Consider the following 25,115-nt stretch of genomic DNA (forward strand, 5'->3'; position numbering starts at 1 on the left):
TTGTTTTGTTTTGTTTTTTTGAGACTGGCTTTTTTTTTGAGCCCTGGCTGTCCTGGAACTCACTCTGTACACCAGGCTGGCCTCGAACTCAGAAATCCGCCTGCCTCTGCCTCCCAGAGTGCTAGGATTAGAGGCGTGTGCAACCACCGCCCAGCAAGGCTCTGTTTTTAGACTTTTTTAAAAACTTAACATAGTACAATTATGGCAGTAAGCCTGCAACATTGAACAGAATCTTCCTTGTTTTAGCTAACATAAATCAGCATCACTAATACAGTGTTTCATACTTTTGTAATGCTAAAACCTGAAATACAATTCAAATTATTTGTATATGGGAAGATTAACATGGTGTTGAATGAATGATTTCTCAGTTCTAGGACCATTAGAAATATATGTATTCAATTTATCTTAGGCAACCCTTGTGACAAAGTCATTCTAGCACCTAAGGGGTTGATACCTATCTATTGAAAAATCACTATTTTTAAGTTTATGGTACAGGTTTACAAAAAACATTCATGACTTCAACATATATTTCATGAGAAACATTTCCAGGAAAGATTCAACATATATTCATCTAAATATCCCAAGTACAAACTAAAAACAACCAGGTGAAACTTGTTAAATCATTCAGCTTTATCTACAGGACAATGGGGAAGGAGTTGCTGACTAGAGCACAAAGGACTCATAAGTCAGTTGTTATACTGAAACATGAAACCAACATTTGATATGAATTATGAATACTGGATACTCAAAGCACACTTCACATCTCTAGACATACACATAGGATGAAGAACTTGCAGTTTTGGTGGCTCAGTTTCACAAATACACTTTTAAGTACAATCTAAATTTGTTCATTTGAATTTTATATGCAGAATACTGACAATTTTATTAAATATTTTTATTAGATCTTTTATATAATACAAACTTTAATTAGGTTCTCTTTGGAATAGATTATTTCTATCTCAAAGAAAATTTTAAACTATTTTATATTCCTATGGCATTCTCAAGAAATTTTTACACAATATTATATTCTTATGGCTTCCCCACTTGTCTTCATCTTGTAATATTTGAGAGTGAACAAGTAAAAGTTCAAAGAAAACTTTACTACATAGTCACATTTTCAGAGTTTCTCTCAGCATACACAGTTGCCATTATCAAAGATTTGAACATTGCGAGAAGGGTTTCACAAGTTTTACAAAATCATACTAATTCTCTTTTTGGAGCCCCAAGTGTTGCAAAAAATAAACCCTGAATAAAACAAATGCCACATTTACCCAGCAGAAATACTTTCTCAACAACAACAACAACAACAACAAAAATGAAGTCAAAGATATTTCTGCATACATTTGCTAAGATTTGTGCCTATATATAGTCTCTGTTAAATTCTAAGAGATAGGCCAAAACTAAAGGATTCATATCTGCAATGCATTTGAAAGATTTTCTCTCCTGTAAGGATTCTGTAATGAATGTTAAGATGACATTTCTTCATAAAGGATTCACTTCACTAATACATTTTTCTTCACTGTATGAAACCTTTGATGATTTCTCCAAATGAGGTTGTGATAATGCATTTGCAACAGAATATTTTTAATATTTGTCTCATGTATAAATTCTCTGATGACTGTTCAGATGGTGTTTTGGGGTAAAGCATTTTTCAAATTAACTACATTTTTAAGGTTTTAAGATTTCTCTCTTGTATGAATTTTCTGATGATGTCTCAGGCTGCCTTTTTTAGTAAAGCATTTATCACATTCACTGCATTTGTAAGGTTTCTCTCCTGTATGAATTCTCTCATGTTTATTCAGAGTTGATTGTTGGGTAAAGCATTTGCCACATTCAGTGCATGTGTAAGGTTTCTCTCCTGTATGAATTCTCTGGTGAATTCTCAGACTAACTTTGTACCTAAAGTACTTGTCACATTCAGTGCATGTGTAAGGTTTCTCTCCCATATGAATTCTCTGATGGACTCTCAGAGTGGCTTTTTCAGTAAAGCATTTGTCACATTCATTGCATGTGTAAGGTTTCTCTCCTGTATGAGTTCTCTGATGAATTCTCAGCTTGCCCTTTTCAGTATAACATTTATCGCATTCACTACATTTGTAAGGTTTCTCTCCTGTATGAATTCTCTCGTGATTATTCCGATTGGATTGTTGGGTAAAGCATTTGTCACATTCACTGCATTTGTAAGGTTTCTCTCCTGTATGAGTTCTCTGATGAATCCTAAGATGGGATTGTAGGGTAAAGCATTTGTCACATTCACTACATTTATAAGGTTTCTCTCCTGCATGAATTTTCTGATGACTTCTCAGACTGCCTTGATCAGTGAAGCATTTATCACATTCACTACATTTGTAAGGTTTCTCTCCTGTATGAATTCTCTGGTGAATTCTCAGACCATCTTTGTACCTAAAGCATTTGTCACATTCACTGCATTTGTATGATTTCTCTCCTGTATGAATTTTCTGATGATTATTAAAACAGCCTTTCTGGGTAAAGCATTTGTCGCATTCAATACATTTGTACAGTTTCTCTCCTGTATGGATTCTCTGATGACATCTCAGAGTTTTTATGTGGCTAAAGCATTTGTCACATTCACTACATTTGTAAAGCTTCTTGCCATTATTGGTTTGATTCTGCATCAGTTTATGTTTAGGGACATAATCAATAACAAATTCTATATTGCTTTTTTCTTGCTTCCCCATGTGTATTCCTTGATTTACACTAATGAGAGTGCACTCATTTAAACACTTTACACAGTCATTATATTTGCAAACTTCTCTGGTTTTCCCAGTTTTATGTCTTTTCAGATTTGAGGACTGGAGAGCAACATCACTGTCATTAGTTTTATAAGGTGTACTTTGGGTGGATTCATTAATCATGTTGCTAAGCCCATTACATTTAGAAGACTTCTCTTGTATCTTCACATGCTCTTGGACAATGCACTCTCTGTCTTGATCTAAGACCTTCCCATGTTTGCCACATATGAGATGATTTTCTGAAAAAAGTGCAAATAGAGATGACAGGGATTACTGTCCTGGGGAGAAAGAGATTCAATAATGGGTGTTTGCTGACATTTCAGGCTAACTAGACCTTCTACAGAATTCACATTCTCTAGAGACTTTTTGCTTTTTTCATAATGATTACATGGATTCTCAGAAGATCCTCAATTCTGATCTACATCAACTGATGGGAAATGATAATACCATTCTAAATCTTATTTTTAAAATTGTACCTTGCAGAAGCCAGGCCAAAAAAGTGATTGATCAGGTTTTGAATTGTCACAAATTATATCTCAAACAAAGTAATTCTGATTTTTGACTATGACTTGATTCACAGTGAAATTGTGCAGCTTTGGTCAGCTAAATATTCATGATATAGAATGAATCCTCTACAAACACTTGTCTCAGCATTCAAGATGTTGGATAAAGATCATTCAGTATCAGCACTAAACAGAGACCATATGTCCAAATGTAAATAAATAAATCAAAATTTTCCAAACCAACAGTTCTGCATCCACTTAAAAACTTGAGCATTATTTAAAAAATCATAAATAAGGAGATTTTCAGCTTCTCCAGAATCAATCATCTCTGTAGTCTTGGGGCCTCCAGAAGGTCCGCAGTATGTAGGGCAACAAGCACAGTCACAAACACTGGGATTCCCAAGGATCCCATTGTTCTCAGGCCCCATCATCTCCCAAAGCCTTCGCTCCCCAAATTCCACATTTGATATTTTTTAATTCATAAGTTTCCATTTAAAGATAGATAAGAGGGATGGAAATATCTCAAAAAATATAGGAAGAAAATTCAAATAAAGATTCAGAAAATCAACAAGAACAGTAGTCTTACCGACAAACAAAAGATTGTTGTAATTCTCCATCATCACATCCATGCACAATGCCCTTTGAGCAAAATTGAGACATTCCCATTCCTCCAGTCAGAAGTCCAGAGCCACATCCTTGAAGGTTAACAGACCCTGTAATGGAAAACTAGTTATTTGCTCTGGACATAATTGCTTTCCTATATTAATAAAAGGCCCTGGTGAATATCCTTTCCCAATTTGATGGTTGCCGTTTTGTCCTTTTAACCATGTCCTTTGCCTTACAGAAACTGTAATTTTATGAGGTCCCATTTGTCAATTCTTCATCTTAGAGCATAAGCTATTGGTGATCTGTTCAGGAACTTTTCCCCTGTGCTCATGTCCTCTAGGGTCTTCCCCAGTTTCTTTTCTATTAGTTTCACTGTGTCTGGTTTTACATGGAGGTCCTTGATCCACTTGGAGTGAAGTTTAGTACATGGAGATAAGAATGGATCAATTCGCGTTCTTCTGCATGCTGACCTCCAATTGAACCAGTACCATTGTTGAAAAGGCTATCTTTTCAACATCTGATAGAGGGCTAATATCCAATATATACAAAGAACTCAATAAGTTAGACCCCAGGGAAACAAATAACCCTATTAAAAAATGGGGTTACAGATCTAAACAAAGAATTTTCACCTGAAGAAATTCGGATGGCTGAGAGGCACCTTAAGAAGTGCTCAACATCATTAGTCATTAGGGAAATGCAAACCAAAACAACCCTGAGATTTCACCTTACACCAGTCAGAATGGCTAAGGTCAAAAATTCAGGAGACAGCAGGTGTTGGCGAGGATGTGGAGAAAGAGTAACACTCCTCCACTGCTGGTGGGGTTGTAAAATGGTACAACCACTTTGGAAATCAGTCTGGCGGTTCCTCAGAAAACTGGACATGACACTTCCAGAGGACCCTGCTATACCTCTCCTGGGCATATACCTAAAGGATTCCCCTGCATGCAATAAAGACACATGCTCCATTATGTTCATAGCAGCCTTATTTATAATAGCCAGAAACTGGAAAGAACCCAGATGCCCCTCAAAGGAGGAATGGATACAGAAAATGTGGTATATTTACACAATGGAATACTACTCAGCAATTAGAAACAATGAATTCACAACATTTCTAGGCAAATGGTTTGCTCTGGAAAATATCATTCTAAGTGAGGTAACCCAGTCACAAAAGAATACACATGGAATGCAATCCCTGATAAGTGGATATTAATTAGCCCAGAAGACCTGAATACCCAAGGCACAAATCGCATAACAGATGACTCCCATGAAGTAGTTTGGAGAAGGTCCTGATCCTGGAAAGGATTGATCTAGCATTGGAGGGGAATATAAAGACAGAGAAAAAAAGGAGCGAGGTCATTGGAGAATGGATAGAGAGAAGAAGGTTTATGGGACATATGAGGAGGGGGGATCTAGGAAAGGGGAAATCATTTGGAATGTAAACAAAGAATATAGAAAATAAAAATATTTTTTAAAAAAAAGGCCCTAAAGAATAGAATATATTTTCTGATACAGATGAGGAAAGTAAAATATTAAAGGACAAATGTTTTCTCAAAGTTTCATAGAAATGTGACTAACATTATGAATTGCTGCTCCTATATAGGCAATCTATAGAGTGACTTACTATAATGCTCTCATTTATGAAGGCTCACCATTTCATTAATTTTCTGTGTTTTTCTGAGACCTTAGAAGCAAATGAAATATTTCCCACAAGAACTACGTTAGAAAATTTTGTGTGCAGATAGGATTATCGTTTTAAGTCCTCTATTATGAAATTTGTATCCCAGCAATATCATGGCACTACATATTGGATTTTTAAACTTAGTTCTTTAAAAGCCAGTTATCTCTGCTGGAACACCAGGGCCAGTAGGACTATACAGCACATATGCATAATTTCAGGCAAATGTAACCAACATTGTACAAAAAAGTTGCTTACTCTAATAAAATACACTTTCTAAAATAGTCATAGACTTCCTTCTGTTTATATCTCTCTGTGAATGCATGATATAATCACCTCAAAAGCAGCAAAACTTTATAGAATATACTAGGTACATTTGATATCTAGATGTAGAAATGTACTTTTATGAAATAAGCATTAATATCAAAGACAACCCTAGTGTCATCACAGATGGTCAAGTCATGATAAAAAAAAAAATATGCTTTCAGTTCTACAAAGTCCACCTTGCTCAAATATGGTAACTAGTTCAATCGTGGACGAAGCTGTATCTCACATGACTGTATTATAACATACTAAATGTTACCATTTTTTTTATTTTTAGACAGAAAAGGACTGCAATGTCAGGACATACATTAACATCTCAAATGACACATAGAATCTAATAGTTAGGGAAATTATTATATGAAAGTATATTGACAACTAGGAAATAGAAAAACCACTATTAGAGAGCATCAAATTATTTAAAGTTATAAGAAAGCTGGCACAAGCAATACAAATAATTAGTATTTCATAAATTCCATATGGTCTTTCATAAAAGAATACTTAGGTTTCTATGGGTAAATAAATTGTATATGTCACAATTCATTTCAATGAAGTAGAATAATTTCTTAATCAAATCTTTGAAATTGAGGGAGAATTATTCTAACACTTCACATGGAATACATTATTCACCATAGGATTGACTTAATGGAAATTTTCAATTGTGCAATTTTATCATTATTTTCTTTCTTTGGTATATGACATTATTTGTGTACCAGAATAGTAGCTTCCATAGATAACTATTACCTTTAATTCTTCCTTCGTGCTGGGCAGTGGTGGTGCACGCCTTTAATTCCAGCACTTGGGAGGCAGAGACAGGTGGATTTCTGAGTTCGAGGCCAGCCTGGTCTACAGAGTGAGTTCTAGGACAGGCAGGGCTACACAGAGAAACCCTGTCTCAAAAAAAGAAATCTTAGTTTGTTTTTAAAAAACAATGACACACATGTCTATTACAAATGGGCATAAGAAATATAAACCAGGGGTAGGAAAAATTGACTAAGAGTTAAAAACTCTTGCTGTGACTTCAGTCTCAAGAGTTTGGTACAGAATCCAGGGATCTATGGACATAATGTATCATTCAGTGTATGCAAATGCATGCAGATGAACAATTATATACTTAAGAAATATTGTAAAGCAAAATTAAAGCATTAACAAAATCCCTTCAGTTTTTCCGTATGGACCACATTATTTCAAGAGAAAAGGAAAAAGAGTAGATGAACCAGGCTTCCTTCTAAGGAATAAGAGCCTATGCCAGGCGGTGGTGGCGCACGCCTGTAATCCCAGCACTCTAGGAGGCAGAGGCAGGCGGACTTCTGAGTTCAAGGCCATCCTGGTCTACAGAGTGAGCTCCAGGACAGCCAGGACTACACAGAGAAACCCTGTCTTAGACAAAAACAAATCCAAAAAAACAAACAAACAAAAAAGGGAGCCTGCCCTGTAGCCCCACCCCAGCCCCATCAGTAGGGACCACATAGTCCTGTCTGCAGGCCAGGAGGAAGGCCTCATATAAACCATGATGACTCTTAAGTTCCCTGCATAGCTGAGGATGACATTCAACTTGTGCTTCTCCTGATCCCCCCCCTCCACTAGAGTGGGTGGATCTATGACTGGCTTTATAAGAGCTTTTGATATGTAGGCAAAACAAGGTTATCTCATTGTTCTATAGGAGTTTTTGATCTTGTGTTTCATAGAAGACCTATTAACAATATGTGAAATATATGTGTATACAAATTGACAAAAAAAAAGAATAGAAGAGATAAAATTGGAAAAAAAGAATAACCAAGCAAATGGTCCCAAGAAACAATCTGGAGTAGCCATTCCAATATTGAATAAAATTGACATTCAATCAAAAGTTATTGAAAAAGAGGAGGAATGACAACACTTCATACTCATCAATGGAAAAACCTACCAAGATGAACTCCAAATTCTGAACATCTATATCCCAAATGGAAGGGCAACCACATCTGTAAAAGAAACTCTACTAAATCTCAAAGCACACATTGAACCTGATACAATACGAGTAGGAGACTTCAGTACAACACTCTCACCAATGAACAGACCATGGAAACAAACTGAACAGAGACACAGTGAAACTAACATAATGTGTGAACCAAATAGAATTAACAGATATTTATAGAACATTTCATACTTACACACACACACACACACACACACACACATTCTTCTCAGCACCTCATGGTACATTCTCCAAAATTGAACATATTATAAACACAAAACGAGTGGTAACTGATACGGAAAATATGAAATAATCCCATGCATCCTATCACATCATCATGGACTAAGAATAACAACAGAACAACAGAAAGCTCACCTACACATGGAAGCTTAAAAACTCTCTACTCAATAATAACTTGGTCTGGGAAGAAATACAGAAAGAAATTAAATACTTTTTAGAATTTAAAAAAATGAAGGAACAACATATCCAAACATATTGGATACAATGAAAACATTGCTAAAAGGAAACTCATAGCTCTGAGTGCCTCCCTAAAGAAATTGGAGAGATCATACACCAGCAGCTTAACAGCATATGTGAAGGCTCTAGGACAAAAGAAGCAAACACACCCATGAGGAATAGAAGGCAGGAAACAAATGCAGAGACAAAATTAACTAAGTAGAAACAAAGAAAACTATACAAGTAATCAATAAACCAGTAGCTCGTCCTTTGAGAAAATCAACAAGAAAGATAAACCCTTAGCCAGACTAACCAGAGGGCATAGAGACAGTAACCAAATTAACAAAATCAGAAAAGGGATACATAACAATAGAAACCGAGGAAATTAAAAAAAAATGAGATCCTATAACAAAAGTCTATATTTAACAAACTGGAAATTTAGATGAAATAATGATTTTTTAGACAGATAACAGGTACCAATGTTAAATCAGGATCAGATAAACAATCTAAACAGTCCCATAACCCCAAAAGAAATAAAAGTAATCATTAAAAGTCTCCCAACTAAAATAAAGCCCACGCCCAGATGGGTTTAGTGCAGAATTCTATCAGACCTTTAAAGAAGACCTAATACCAATACTTTTCAAATTCTTCCACAAAATAGAATCAGAAGCAACACTATTTAATTCATTCTAAGAATCCACAGTTACACTGATACCTAAATTAATCAAAGACCCAACAAGGAAAGAGAACTTCAGACTAATTTTCCTTATGAATATCACTGCAAAAATACTCACTAAAATTCTAGCAAACTGACTCCAGAACAAATTAAAATTATCTTTCACCAAGAATAAGCAAGCTTTATCCAGGGATGCATGGATGGTTCGATATACAGAAATCCATCAACATGATACAGTGTATCAAAAACTCCAAGAAAAAAATTAAATGATCATCTCATTAGATGCTTAAAATGGCTTTAACAAAATACAACACCCCTACTTGTTATAAAAGATAAGTAATTCAATGCTCGTAATAAAACATATTAAGAGCCTGTGTATTCATCATAGTACTTCAAGTTCTAGCCAGAGGAATTAGACTACAAAAGGATGCCAAAGTAATGCAGATAGGAATGGATTGAAAATGATCATCTCATTAGATGCTTAAAATGGCTTTAACAAGATACAACCCCCCCTACTTGCTATAAAAGATAAGTAATTCAATGCTAAGTAATTCATAATAAAACATAGAAAAAGAAATATACAGCAAACCAATAGTCAACATCAAACTAAATGGAGAAAAACTTGAAGCACTCAACCAAAATCAGCAACTAGACAAGGCTGCACATGGTCTGTCTATCTATTCAACATAGTACTTGAAGTTCTAGCCAGAGGAATTAGACTACAAAAGGATGCCAAAGTGATGCAGATTGGAATGGAAGAAGTCAAGACATCACTATTTGCAGATGATATGATAGTATACATATGTGACCCCCAAATTTCCAAAATTCCACCAAAGAATTCATTGAGCTGGTAAGGAAACATGGCAATGTTACCAAAATCAACCTACAAACTCAACACAATACTCATTAAAATTCCAACACAATTTTTCACAGATATAGAGCAATTCCCAATTTGATCTGGAAAAACAACAACAACAACAACAACAAAAACAGTATAGCAAAAACTATTCTCAATAATATGAGAATTTCAATTGCAATTACCATCTCTGACCTCAAGCTCTACTACAAAGCAATAGTGATAAAAATCACATGGTGTTGGTACAGAGACAGGCAGGCAGGCAGGACAATGGAATATAATTGAAGACCCAGAAATAAACCAAAAGAGAACAGGGAAATAACCCATTGAGAACTTGCCATAGAGCACCACACAGGGCAGTATCTCTCTTGACACAAATAAATCTCAGGTGTAAACACACCCATGATCATTGTGTCACATAAAATTCCAAATGCACACGCACAAGTGCACGCACACGTGTACACACACACAGTCCACAGAACTCAAAAAGGTCAACAACCTGAAGGACCCAAGTGAGGACCCCTCAGTCCCACTTGGGAGAGACAAGAAAGCCTTCACAAGTGGGGAGGGAGGGACATCGGATGGAAAGGGGCGCGGGGGGGCAGTGAATGTGCAAGAGGAGGATCTGGTATAGGGTGAGGAAAAAGACTGAAGCCCTGAGGCCAGTAGAAAAAAAAGGAAAAAAGCAACCTCAAGAAGTAGGAGGTTAGGGAGACCGTCCAGAATGCACCAGAGACTCAGGAGGTGAGAGAATCTTAGGACCTCAAATGAAATGTCCAACAGTTGGGAGAGGGAACATATAGATCCCACCTCCACCTGAAAGACAGACCATCAAGTGAGGGAGGGGATTGCCATCCCACAGTCAAAACTCTTACCTATAGTTTTTCCTGTCTGAAAGAAATGCATGGATGGGAATGGAGAGGAACCTGAGGAAAACAAGGTCCAGCCACAGGCCAAAAGTGGGTTCCAGCTCTAGGAGACTTCCCAAGGCCTGACACTATTACTGAGGCAATGGAGCACTCACAAAAAGGGACATATCATGACTGCATTCCAGAAGACCCTAGAAGCAGCTGAAAGTGTCAAATGCAGATATTTGCACCCAGCCAATGGACAGAAGCTGCTGGCCTATGCAGTTGAATTATGGAAGGGCTGGATGAAGCTGAGGAGCAGGGTAACCTGTAGGAGGACGGGCAGTCTCAATTAACCTGGACCCCTGAGATCTCAAACACTCTGCCACCAAACTAGCAGCATGCACCAGCTGATATGAGGCTCCTAACTCATATAAAACAGAGGACTACTGGATCTGGGTTCAGGCAGCCAAGGTGCACCTAACCCTCAAGAGACTAAAGGCTCTAGAGAGTTTAGCAGTCTGATTGAATGGGAGCTGGGGCTGGGAAGGAGGTATGGGATGTAGAATAGTGATGGGGGGATGGGGAGGTGAGGGAGAATAAAATCTGGAGCAGAATAAATAAATATATAAATGAAAAAAATGTTATAAAATTTTAAAAAAAGTAATGCAATCTGCATCTACTTACAAACACATCAGTGTTATAGCAAAAGAAAGACACATATTCCTGTCATCTTCTGTGCATCCAGGATGTTAATGCTTTTACGATTAGGATTCCAGACAGTGCGCTCTTATAATTTTATACTTCTACAAATTGTTCTCTTCCATATATTCCTCAGTGTCATCAGTCTCCACATATTTCCATATCCACATCACAAGTTTTTGTCTGGAACCCAGAACATAACTGAAATGCTATTTATGTGACACATGAGACTTTCCTTCCACATTAATATAATAGACAACTTCATCTAATGTAGAAATTAGCCATCAAAAGCATTAAGAATCATTTACTCCAGGTGGTGGTGGCATACGCCTGTAATCCCAGCACTCTGGGAGGCAGAGGCAGGAGTATTTCTGAGTTCGAGGCCAGCCTGGTCTACAGAGTGAGTTCCAGGACAGCCAGGGCTATACAGAGAAACCCTGCCTCGAAAAAACCAAATCCAAAACACCAAAAAAACAAAAACAAAAACAAAAAGAATCATTTACAATAGATTCTCTTTCAGACCTGCAGGTCTTCAGTCCATGGAAATTGTATTTCCTCACAGTACAAAATCTAATGAAAATATAATGGAGTAATATATGTGAAATTCCTAAACATTAAATTTCCATTATCCCAAAAGAAAATGAAGATAATAGAAAAATAAGACCTTTAGTTAACATGACCACATGTAGATGCTAAAATTTTTGAATAGTTTGAATGATAGAGAGATTTCTTAAAAAAATGTGGACAGCACACTGACCTGTGAAGTGTTTACCAGAGAAGCACTCATTCTTTTTGTTGTTCTTCTCCCGGGTTCAAATATTGGACCTCTCCTTGAAATTTCACAACAGGGTTTGAAAAACACAAAGGTGAAATTAATACAACTACAGTATGAACAATGCTAAAACACATAAAAATACATTAAAAGCAAAATAGTACCAGGAATCTTGTCAACATTTCTACATACATGAGAGCACGTAATGACATATTTAGTGTGGAAAGGAATATGAGTATAATCTGAGGCCTATTTCTAACATCAGCAGACACAAGGCAAAAAATGAGAGCACATGCATACCTGCCATGAAACATTATTACTCAGAGTTATTTGTGAGAAATTATCTTCCTGAGTCTAGACTCAAGCACACTGGGCTAGTGGCTACCATGATGGATGCTTAGAATTGAATTGTATTTCATGTATTTCACACTAGAATACATAAGATATCTGATAATACTCTTACTAAGCCATAGAAAAATAATGAGACAATACGATTTGGTTTTACACATTCCTAAAGAATAGTCAGAGAAATCAGAAGACCATTCAGTGTCTAAAATAATCTTGGATGTGCTGGTTTAGCCTACAAACTGCTATAAACAGTGCTGTAGGCAGATGGGTGTTAGGAGTCCGTAATGGCTCTCCCTAGATGCTGACCCTTGTGCTGTAATACCAACCTATGTGACAATGTGTAACTACCAGTGTAGTAGTGACAAGTTGGTAACTGACATACTGCTATATGGAGAAATACTGGAAATGCACTTCAATTGTTGGTGCTTTCAGCCTAAGTCAGACAAACATAGTCTGTGAAGGGAAACAGCCGATTTAGAGAGTTCTGAGTAAAAACCCAGCAGCGGAGGAAAAGGCAAGGCTCTAAAAGGAGGAGGAAGTGGAGTTATGGGAACCCATACTGCCATTTACTATGGAATATGGAATTATGAACATATGACAGCATGGATACCCACCCAAAACCTGCCTCAGAACATACATGACACACACAGGTATGATGAAAACATGAATAACAAGATAACAAGGGATGGGACTGAGAATGAGGCGATGGTAACTGTGCAAGCACTCTGGGGCACTTCATGTGCAAAGGTCACTCACCTATAATTGCAAGTACTAGGAGATTTAGACAGCACAGATTAAAATAATTTTTAGGAGATTTGTAATATCTGCAACAGCAAATTAATGAGGTAAGGCAAATACTCTATCAGAATGTTTCTCTGTAAACATTCTAACATTAGTATGCATGAAAAAAATGAAGATAATCCCTTATTCATGTGATAAAAACATTACTGAGAACAGGAATTTCTGTAAAACAGAAATTTGACATGCACGGAAAAATATAATGCTGTCAAAAATTTACAATATGGGGGCTATAGAGATTGCTCGGTGGTTAAGAGCACTGACTGCTCTGCTGAAGGTCTTGAGTTCAAATCCCATCAACCACAGGGTGGCTCACAACCATCCATAATGAGATCTGATGCCCTTTTCTGGTGTATCTGAAAATAGCTACAGTGTACTTACATATAATAAACAAATCTTTTTTAAAAAAATTCAATATGTAAAACTTGATGCCCTGGGCATTTATAGACAGCAACAAGTGGGTAATAAAAAATGGGCATAGGAATACATAAATTTTTAAGGAGTAATCAGGACATTTTTCAAAAGCATGTCACTTTATGATTCTTGACTGTAACACATAGGCTGAGTATCGCTGTCATTTCTACCACCAACAGATCATAAATTCCTGCTCCAGTGACCGATGCTGTGTTTTAAATTCAAAAAGAAGTAAATATATAAAATGAATGTGTATCATGGAATTATTTTGTCTGTGTGTATAACAGGAAAGGTACACCTTCAATTTCATGGAGACTGAACAAGAGCACATTCTAGAATGACAAGAATAACCCATGGTTTTACATACTTCCATCATGAAATCAATATGAACACGAGGGCTCTGACTTTAAATCTTGGAACTGATATTTCCTCAAATACACACCTGATTCTGAACAGACATAATTCCAAACTTTTGAGCTTTCCAGTCAAATTGGAAAGCTGAAATTGGTTTATCACAATCTTTTTACAGCTGAGAAACTCAAATAGCAATGTGTAGTGTTCAGACACTGGAACCCTTGAGTACTAGAAGACCACAGCATTCTAGCCTAGCATTCCCTAGGAAAGTCTCTCAGTGACTGGATTACTGTACTCACAGTTGTATCTGCCTATTTTCACATCTAAGTGCTGTAATAATGTACCTCTCTCCAGTTGTCTTGTACTATCCCTTACCATCAAAAGAGGTGACATTAGCATACAGTAGTGCTAAATATTTATCCACAGATTAAAATCAGGAGAGCATGGAATATATCCCAAACCTAAGAGAAAATAACTGGCAAATGTAATATTAAATCAAGAAAAGTGGCTACTAGTATTGACAGTGTATAAAGTACATTTGAACACAGTGATATATTGAAACATGCTTTTTAGTCAAAAACCTACTTAGCTAATAAACTGATGAAAATATGCACAAAGGAATAAGAAATACATACTTCATGAGGTCATAGAAAATGAGACGTTTCCTGTGAAGAATGAAGGAATACAAGAAAACTAGGAAATATTCCTAATGTACAACATAGTGAAGCGCTATCCCACACAAGAAATGGACACCAATCTGAGCTATACTTTGCCACTCACAATGCCAGCAAACCTTCTAGATTACAAATGCTAAGAAAGACAATCTCACAAAGAACAGAATTTCATTGACCAATCATGAAAGAGGATCACAATACAATCTTGGTAGAAGTCAGAATAGATGAAACAGATTTCTACATAATGAAGAGTATTATTTGTGAATCTTAGTTTTCAGTTCAGGAAAAAGAAATTCTGTAGAACTAAAGCAACCAAATATTATGTAGGGATATTTGAACCTGTTTCAACTTCGCGTGTGGTTCAGCCCATGGCACACAATTTTAATCACTATAGTTGGAATACAAGCATGTCCTTAGTATTCACTTTAATCCCAAAGAACAAAAGGACAGTTACTAAGAAGGTGGCACCCATGTTTTAAAGTGTTGTCTAATTGAATGGCAGAAAATGTGAAATGTCACAGAAAGATCTGACAGAACAGGATATGCGCAACTGTCCTGAGATGAGAGAGGAAGGGGAGGCTACTTAAGGGAGAGAAAGACAGTACAGGAAGAGAATAGTAAAGGAATACAGTAGAGTGCATGGGCAGCAGTACAGAACAGTTGAGAGAGCAGGGCAACAGAGAGGGAGAAACAGTTTTATTCAGAGAGATTTTATGTAGTCCGATTGGACAGAGAACATGCTAGTCACAGGTAAAGAGATCAAGCAAGAGAAAGAGAAGCCCCCGAAGATTTAAAAAGATCGGTATACTTAATTTAAGGCTCAGCAGAGCATTTCAGTGTCTCAGAGAAGAAGCAGATAGAATGAGTCAGCTGAGAGAGGAGTTTGAGCTGGAACAGCTGAGTAGAACCAGCCAGTTAAGGGTTAAGAATCATTTTACCAACCCTACATTCCATGGAGGGCTAACACCCAATATATACAAAAAACTCAGGAAGTTAAGACTCCGGAGAACCAAGTAACCTATTAAAAATGGGCTACAGAGCCAAACAAAGAATTTTCAACTGAGGAATATCGAATGGCTGAGAAGTACCTAGAGAAATGTTCAACATCCTTAGTCATCAGGGAATTGCAAATCAAAACAACCCCAAGATTTTACCTCACACCAGTCAGGGTAGCCAAGATCAAAAAACGCAGGGGATAGCAAACACTGGATAGTGTGTGGAGAAAGAGGAACACTCTCCCACTGCCAGTGGGATTGCAAGGCTAGTACAACCACTCTGGAAAGCAGTTTGGTAGTTCCTCAGAAAATTGGGTATAATACTACCAGAGGACCCTACTATACCACTCCTGGGCATATACCCAGAGGATTCCCCAGCATGTAATAAGGACAAATGCTCCACTATTTTCATAGCAGCCATATAATAGCCAAAGTCTGGAAAGAACCCAGATGTCCCTTAACAGAGGAATGGATACAGAAAATGTGGTACATTTACACAATGGACTACTACTCAGCTATTAAAAATAATGAATTCATGAAATTCTCAGGCAAATGGGTGGAACTAGAAAATATCATCCTGAGTGAGGTAACTGAATCACAAAAGAATACACATGGTATGCATTCACTGATGAGTGGATATTAGCCCAGAAGCTTGGAATACCCAAGACACAATTCACATATCAAATGAAGCTCAAGAAGAAGGAAGAACAAAGTATGGATATTCTGTCACTTCTTAGAAGTAAGGGGGAACAAAATATCCACAGGAGGAGATACAAAGTGTAGAGCCGAGTCTGAGGGAAAGATCAACCAGAGCCTGCCTCACCTAGGGATCAATCCATATACAGCTACAAAAGCCAGACACTACAGTGGATGCCCACAAGTGCTTGCTGACCGGAGATGGATATTGCTGTCACCTGGGAGGCTCTGCTAGTGTATGACAAATACAGAGGGGACACTCTCAGCCAGCCATTGAAGTGAGCACAAAGTCCCCAATGGGGGAGCTAGAGAAAGGACCCAAGGAGCTGAAGGGGTTTGCAGCACCATAAGAGGAACAACATTATGAGTATTCTGCCAGGCGGTGGTGGAGCACTCATGTAATCCCAGCACTCTGGGAGGCAGAGGCAGGCGGATATCTGAGTTCGAGACCAGCCTGGTCTACAGAGTGAGTTCCAGGACAGCCAGGGCTACACAGAGAAACCCTGTCTCAAAAAAAAAAAAAAAAAAAACCTTATGAGTGAGCCACCCAGTATTCCCAAAGCTCCCAGGGACAAAACCATCAACCAAATAGTACACATGGAGTTACCCATGGCTCCAGATGCATAGGCATCAGAGGATTGCCTTGTTGGACATCAACAGGAGGAGAGGCCCCTTGGTCCTGGGAAGTAGGGGAATACTAGGACAGAAAAGCAGGAGAGGGTTGATTAGGGAACAGGAGGAGGGGAGATGGGTTATGAGACTTTCCATGGGGGAGGGGGAATCAGGAAAGGGAACAACATTTGAAATGTAGATAAATAATACATTTAACCAAAAATAGAAAGGGAGGGAGGGAGGGAGGGAGGGAGGGAGAGAGAGAGAGAGAGAGAGAGAGACAGAGAGAGAGAGAGAATGAACAAGAAAGGGGGATCTTATTCAGCTGGAAATTTCATAGGCTGAAAACACTGTATGTTAAGATAAGATTTTATAGAAGCTAAAGTCTTACAGGTCTAGGCCAAGGTAACTGGACAAACGTAATAAGCCTCCCAGACAATAATTACAAAAGGAAAATAAAAGGTACTTTTATAACGAAGTGGAAAATCTAACACTGCTTAGTATACAAGCTTTCTAGAATGTAAGAGAAGAAACATACCTCAGAATACTAAGGGAAAGAGACTCAAGACTAAAACAAACAGTACAGGAAAAGATAACAGTAATTATTCCACTGTAATCAGGACTAATGCAATGCATGGCTTCAGTGAGAACATAATTCAAGGACAAAATACCATTTAGACTGCACAGAATATGAGATTCAGAAAGAAAGTGCATGTTCTGGACAAAAACAACCCAGATCAGATCATTCACTCTGTCAACAAATATCATGGATGGACTCTCTGGTGGTAGCATTTATAGTGTCAAAAACTGTTAGTCAAACTGGGGCAGGAGGCAGAGTTAACAAAGGCCATACCCAGATTTGTATCCTGTGTGCTACAATCTCAATATGCCAGGTAAGGCATAGCCACTAGTATCATGGTGTCAAGAAGATCTGTGGTAACAGAGTATTTTCTTGTTCTAGATGAGCTACTCAGTGGGGGGAAAATACATAGATTAAACTGAGAATCTGGCTAAGGTCCAGTAAGGAAGGTCACAGGCCCTAGGAGGGAAAACACTAAGCCGGGTGGTGGTGGCACATGCCTTTAATTCCAAAGCTTGAGAGGCAGAGGCAGGTGGATTTCTGAGTCCAGCCTGGTCTACAGAGTGAGTTCCAGGACAGCCAGGGCTACACAGAGAAACCCTGTCTCAAAAAAACAAAACAAAACAAAACAAAAAAAAAACTGATGCTGGCTTCATGTGTAAATGGCCATTGCCACACCCTGATGATTTCAGTCTGTCTAAAAGAAACTTTGTTTTCAATGGGCATCTGCTAATTCAGAGCCTCAAAACTAATTAAATATTAACATCAATTGACTGCTGACTGCACTGCCTACCATGTGAAATCCTTATGGTCACATCTAATATTATTCTCAATGAAATCTTCCAGAATCATTAATGAAATAGCATCTGGAAAAACCAAACTCATGTGCTATTTCAACTGACAGGTTAGCCCCACCCCACCACTGTTCATTCCTTCTAACATACCTGGAACCTTTGTTAGAGTCTCCTTGGTCTTTATCATCCAGGGCTCTTAGTTTTGATTTATAGTTATGAAGATCTGGCTGGGTATGTGGAGACCTGAAAATGGGAAAATATTCTTCAGAAAGAACCTGGAACTTTTCAGTGTACAAAAATAAAAGATACCAACAGCAGACAAAAGGATAACCATGAAGGAAAGAGATGATATGAAAATGTCTCTTTCAATCTAAGGATTTCCTATGTGATATAATAATGAATCACACAGTTAACACACATACAGATTCCTTTTCCCAGCAACATGGAGGAGGAACAAGGAAGAATGTAAGAAAAATATCGTGACACACGGAATCCAGACTGTTGAACTTCTCCAACATAAGTTCTCTGGGAAAAAAGCCCTGAGCGCAGGGGTCGAAGCATTCCACACCTGCAAGAACTCAGCAAACCATGATTGTGCAAGGGCAGAGTGCTTCTCATGAACCAAGGAGACATTTTTCTGAAGGAAGTGAGCAATCATGATTATTTCACAGGTGCTGTCTAATTTGTTCTTAATCCATAGTAAGTTTCCTACTCATAAAAATAACTTGGCCTGCTATCAGCATCTCACAGCAAGCTGGGCAGAACCAAGGAAGGATTCAAAGACATTCAGGAGGCAGGGCTAACTGAAGAGCCTGTTAACATATCAATGAAGACATAGTTGGTTAAGTGGTTTCTTTTCTCCTGGTTATCTCCTGGCCTGCCCCTCTAACTACAGGCTCACTTTCAATTTCACATGTCCCGCCCTCCCTCCATCTGGAGGCGTGGTTCATTTTGGACCCAACTAGTTAACTCTGAATGCTTTCTCCCTCAAACTAAAATGCCAAAAATTAACCTCACCACCAGCCCAAGAACCAGGTATCTTCTTACAATGCTGCAGGTTACATGTCTTAGGAAAATAATAAAGCCTCATAGGAAACTACAATGGTCTATAAAACCACCTGTAGTATGTGAACAAAGTCCTTCTCTTGGTCAGGAAATAAAATTTATAAAGCTTGCCCGCATGGTGGAACTGGTTATTCTCTGGCAGCACTCAGGGTTACCAGAACCTACTACATATCTTTTCCTCAGCCATACCTGTCTTCATTTTTCATTCAAAGCTAAAGTGCAATATTAATAACTAAGTCTATGAAGACACTTTTCTGAATGCTGTATTTACACTAAAGACTGCATATACTCAGTGTTAAATTAATGGAGAGTAGAACTTTACTTGGTTAATGTTAATATTTACAGCCATATGATGGTGCTTTGTATCGAAAATTTTGTAATTCAATGAAATCGGCACTGGTCCCCCATGCGACAAAAAGTTTCGGGATGCCTATTCAGTTCGTTCCTGGAGAAAGGGAATTGAAATGGCAAATGAATGACCAGGGCAGTTAAGAAAGCATGAAGGAATTTGAATTTGGGGAGCTTTATTAAGGCTTTTGCACAGAAAACCCTCCTGGCAAACAAACTCTATATATGGCCAAGGATCTACGAGGTTATTTTAGAAAAATATTCTGGCAACTATTACATTAATTAAAATATCACCATAAACCCAGTTCACAGGATCTCAAACTTCCTGATAATGATAAGATACCCACAACACAATTGTGGGAGTGGCGGCAGAAAATGCACCCCTGCTCCACACCCCTGCTCCGCTCCTGCCCCTTTCCCAGCCCAACAGCTCCTCAGACCTGGCAGGTGACAGGACGAGCTGCTGAATGTCCTAGGAGGTGAGCAGAACAACTGCAGCTTTCAGGTTCAGCAAATACTAGGCACTAGTCTTCCACCATGACTTGCTGACCACTAGACCGCTGAGGTGCAGAGAGAATGCTGGAATGGTGGAACTTCCTGTCACTTCCGCCTCCTTCCTCAGAGCCACTCCTCCTGGACCCGCCCTGTACTCAGCAGCTTCCTGTAACTCTAATCCCACCTACTTCGGGAACTTTTAAATAATTAGCTTCCCAGTTCTTCACAGCAATTTTTGTTGTTTTTGTATTTTTGCTTCCTGGCTTGCTTATTATACCTTTGTTTTTATTTTGTCTTTTGCTTAAAGACAGCTAATCTTGCAGGAGGCCCACCCTCGCCAACAGGTAACTCTCCTCCACTTCTATAGCAGGCTGCCTTCCACACAGCTTCCCAGGACCTACTCTGCACAGCTTCCCCTCAAGCTTGGTGCCAGACTAGACCAGAACTGGATGCAGAAAGACACTGCACCTGGGATTTTTTTTTTTTTTTGGTTGGGGGGGGGTTGATTTTTTGGGTGTTTTTGGAGACAGGGTTTCTCTGTACAGCCCTGGCTGTCCTGAAACTCACTCTGTAGACCAGGCTGATCTCGAACTCAGAAATCCACCTGCCTCTGCCTCTGCCTCTGCCTCCCAGAGTGCTGGGATTACAGGCATGCACCACCACCACCCAGCAAGGATGGCAATTTATATGATATCCAAAATAAAGAATTGAAAACCCAGAGTCATGTTCAAAGATATCAAAGTTTGAAAATCATGTAAATCAACTCAAAGACAACAGGAACAAAATGATTTGTGGGCAAAAAAAAAAAAAAAAAAAAAGATGTTGAAAGGAAATGAGGATAACATGGGATATGAAATTTTAGTTCAATAGGTACTTATTTAAGTTGATATTTCCTAGGAATAGGAGCCGTGTTAAACTGTATCTGCCTTTGAATTTCCCTCAGGCAACTGTCCTGGTAGATTACATTGTAACACAATACGGAAAAAATAAACTAAACTCTGGATTCTGCAAAAAGAAAAGAATTCATACTGAAGACTAAATCTATTAAAAGTAATCAATGGGGTAAAGCCTTGGCATTCACTATCATCTAAATGTCATGAAAGAATTTATACTGAAGAGAAATACTACAACCATAAGCAATGTTGACAACATCAGGTTCATCTGTGGACAGCTAGAAGTGACTTCACAGCCAGCTCCTCCCTCCAGTTAGGAGACTCCTCAGATGTAGGCAACAGTACTGCTCCTGCATCTGTTGCCATGGCACCCACCAAGGCACCACTTCCCTTTCATGTGCTTCACATGCCTCATGGACTGGATAAAAAGTCTTCCCCTGTCCACAGCCTCTTCTCTTCTTCTTACATCTCACCCCCTCTCAGAGGCTGCTTCTGGCAATAAGACCTCCCACGTGAGACCTGAAGCTTGGTATATGTCTGGGATTTGCCTGCCTATTCTAACAAATATGAAGAAGGCTTTTCACAGAAATAACCTCTGAGAATATATAAAAGAATGCATATGGGAAATAAATTCTATGAATTAGCAATGTGATAAAGCCTTCATTGTTGTTAGAAATTATAAGAAAAGCCATACTGCAGAGAAATCCTGTTAATGTATTCAGTTTGGTAAAATGGCACTTACTGGTACCTTTATACAAGCTTACAAATTTTAGTGTGTCATGAGTCTGTTAGAGATTTTTGCATATCTCTGAAGTATTAATGAATTAAAAAAACATACTGAAGGCAATTAATGTCTGTAAAGGAAGTGGTAATATCTTTAGATAACACAGTTACATCCAGTCAAATAAAATAATTGATTCTGGAGAAAAAGATTTTGATAAGTGTTAACAATCTGTTCAAACATTACAATCTCACTCTTGATTTTGTTTGCACTTGCAAACTCAAATGGAAAAATTCCCTAGGAATGTAATCAAAAAGGCAACCCTTTTAGGTTTCACAATTGTCTACAATTTCAGGAAATAACTCATCCAAGGGTGAAGCTTTATGGGTGTGTATCAGAGCCTTTTCTATTTGGTGATAGAACACAATGTCTATGGCAACAACTAAATGTGATTAATTTGGTTTATGATTGAGAGGGATATGGGATCACCAAGAAGGTGGCATCCCAACAATTTGTCACATATAACAGCTAAAACAGGAAGCTCATAGATGACATCCAAACCTGAAGAATGAAGCAGAGACTGGGACTGAGAAATGGTGGTTGGATGTAAAACCTCAAACCCACTCCAAGTGATATATTGCTTCCACCAAGACAGCATTTCCCAAATTTTACCAAACAATACTACCAACAAGGATTGACTTTTCTGACTTGAAGCCTATATGCACGGTTTCTGTAACATGAACAAATTCATGATGAAGAAAAATTCTGTAGGTAGGCTTTTAGATGCCTTAACAGGAATGAATGCATTCACAAGGAAATGTAGGAATGAAGAGAAGAACACTGTTCTTGTGACCTTTTGATAAAGACTTTAAATATCATAGGTGTCATAAGTTTCCAGAAAAAAAAAAATCTTGCTTCTTCTCTTTTTCATCCTGGCTTTGAAGGACAAATATACTTTACCATGTTCACTCAAGTGTTGTGAAGGTGATCACCAATTGTTGCTGGAGTTTGTGTTTTAAATTAATTCAAGTAGATATTAAAGTTTAATTTATGTGAGGCAAATCCATGTACAGAAGGTTATTAGGCCAGTAGAGTTGACTGGTAGAACAACAGAGAGGGAGAAGGAGACAGTTTTACTGGAAGTGTTTTAAAGGGAAGAGAGAACATGCTAGACACAGGTAAAGACAAAATGAGCAAGAGAAAGAGCCAGAGGCATAAGATTAGAAAAAATTAAGGCCAAGCAGAGCAATTCAATGCCTTGGCGAAGAACCAGATTGAATAGCTCAGCTGGGAGAGCAATTTGAGCCTGAACAGGTGAGTTGAACCAGGCAGTGAAGAGTTTAGAAGGAACAAGAAAGGGGGATCTTATTCAGCAGCAAATCTCAGGGGCTGAAAACACTCTAGGTCTAGATAAGATTGTCGGGAGGCGAGAGGCTTCTGGGACTAGGCCTAGTTTAACAGATGAAGTCAGTAATCCTCCCAGACAACAAGTACATTACGGGAATAAAAGGCACTTTTACAGCTGTGCGGTTAAAAATTAGACATTGCTCTGTATAAAAGCGCTCAAGAATGTAAGAAAAGAAACATTCCTAAGAATAATAAAGATATAGATACACAGAACTAAAGCATACAGTACAGAAAAAGTCAACAGTGGTTTTCCCCCTCTAATAAGGCCTAATTCTATACAGTGCGTAAGTGAGAACACAATTCAAGGACAGAAAAACGTGTAGAGTGGAGAGAATGTGACCCGCCTATTATTCCGCAGCTTCCTGTAATTCTACACCCTCCTTCGCGAACTTTCAATTTAGATTCTCAATTTTTTACAGCATTTTTTATTGTTTTGGGGTCCAGATGGAGTGGCTCTGAGGAAGGAGGCGGAAGTGACAGGAAGTCCCGCCCTTCCAGAATTCTCTGGGTTTCTCGGCTGTGGTGTGGTCGGGAAGTCATTGTTGGAGACAAGTGCCTCGTGTTTGCGGAACCTGAAAACTTCCTTAAGCTGCAGTTGCTGTGCTGGCCTCCTAGGACATTCAGCTGCTCGTCCTGTCCCCTGCCAGGTCAGAGGAGCTGTTGGGCTGGGAAAGGGGCAGGAGCGGAGCAGGGGTGTGGAGCAGGGGTGCATTTTCTGCCGCCACCCTCACAGTTGTGTTGTGGATATCTTACCATTATCAGGAAGTTTGAGATCCTGTGAACTGGGGTTTATGGTGAAGTTTTCGTTTATTTTATGGTTGCCAGAATATTTTTTTCTGAAATAGCCTCATAGGTCCTTGGACATATCTGCAGTTTGTATACTAGGAGGGTTTCTTTTCAAAACAACCTTAATAAAGCTCCTCGAATTCAAAATTTTCAGGCTTTCTCAACTGCCCTACTTCTCCGTTTACCATTTCATTTCCCTTTCTCCAGGGAACTGAATAGGTATCCCGAGAGAGCTTTGTAGATAGTTTTCATATGGGGGACCAGTGCAGATTGGGTTGAATTACAATCTTTTCTTATAAAACACCATCATTTGGGAGTAAATATTAACATTAACCAAGCAAAATTATACTCCCCATTAATTTAACGCTGAGGTATATGCAGTCTTTGAGGTAAACACAGCATTCACAAATGTGCCTTCATAGGCTTAGTTATTAATGTTACACTTTAGCTTTGAATGAAAAATGAAGACAGGATTGCTGCCAGGTACTGCAAAGGGGAAGAAAGTTGTTGGTTCTGTTAACCCTGAGTGTTGCCAGAGAAAAACCAGTTACTCTATGTGGGCAAACTTTATAAATTTGACATCCTGACCAAGAGAAGGACTTTGGTCACATGCTACAGGTTGTTTTATAGGCCATCAGGTTTCTTTTTTTTTTTTTTTTTTTCTTTTTTTTTTTTTTGATTTTTTTTGGCCATCAGGTTTCTTATGAGGCTTTATTACTTTCCAAAGACATGCAACCTGCAACATTGCAAGAAGATACTTCTTTAGGGGGGCTGGAGGTACTTAGAGGATACTTTTTGGCTTTTTAGTCTGAGGGAGAAGCAGTCAGAGTATCTGCTTGGGTACAGACTGAACCTGGTCCTGGAGGGGGAGGGTTACTGTGGATTAGCAAGGAGGGTGGAAGGGCTGACCCAAAGAGGAACCAGGAGCCCAGACAATGCTGAGTCACCAAAGTCTGCATTGAGATGTTAATAGACTCTCCTGTTAGCCATTCCTACTGAATTTCCTTGAATCC

The 25,115-nt window shown here is 38.5% G+C and overlaps 1 protein-coding gene and 1 pseudogene across 6 annotated transcripts in view; both read right to left on the reverse strand.

Moving 5' to 3' along the window:
* Positions 1-25,115, reverse strand: part of LOC127681612 (zinc finger protein 420-like) — a 662,660-nt gene that overhangs the window by 320,681 nt on the left and 316,864 nt on the right. The gene's annotated exons all lie outside the window — the stretch shown is intronic.
* Positions 1,513-23,856, reverse strand: LOC127680434 (gastrula zinc finger protein XlCGF26.1-like; annotated as a pseudogene).

The sequence above is a fragment of the Apodemus sylvaticus genome, chromosome 3 (genome assembly GCF_947179515.1).
Source record: "Apodemus sylvaticus chromosome 3, mApoSyl1.1, whole genome shotgun sequence".
Classification (NCBI taxonomy): Eukaryota; Metazoa; Chordata; class Mammalia; order Rodentia; family Muridae; genus Apodemus; species Apodemus sylvaticus.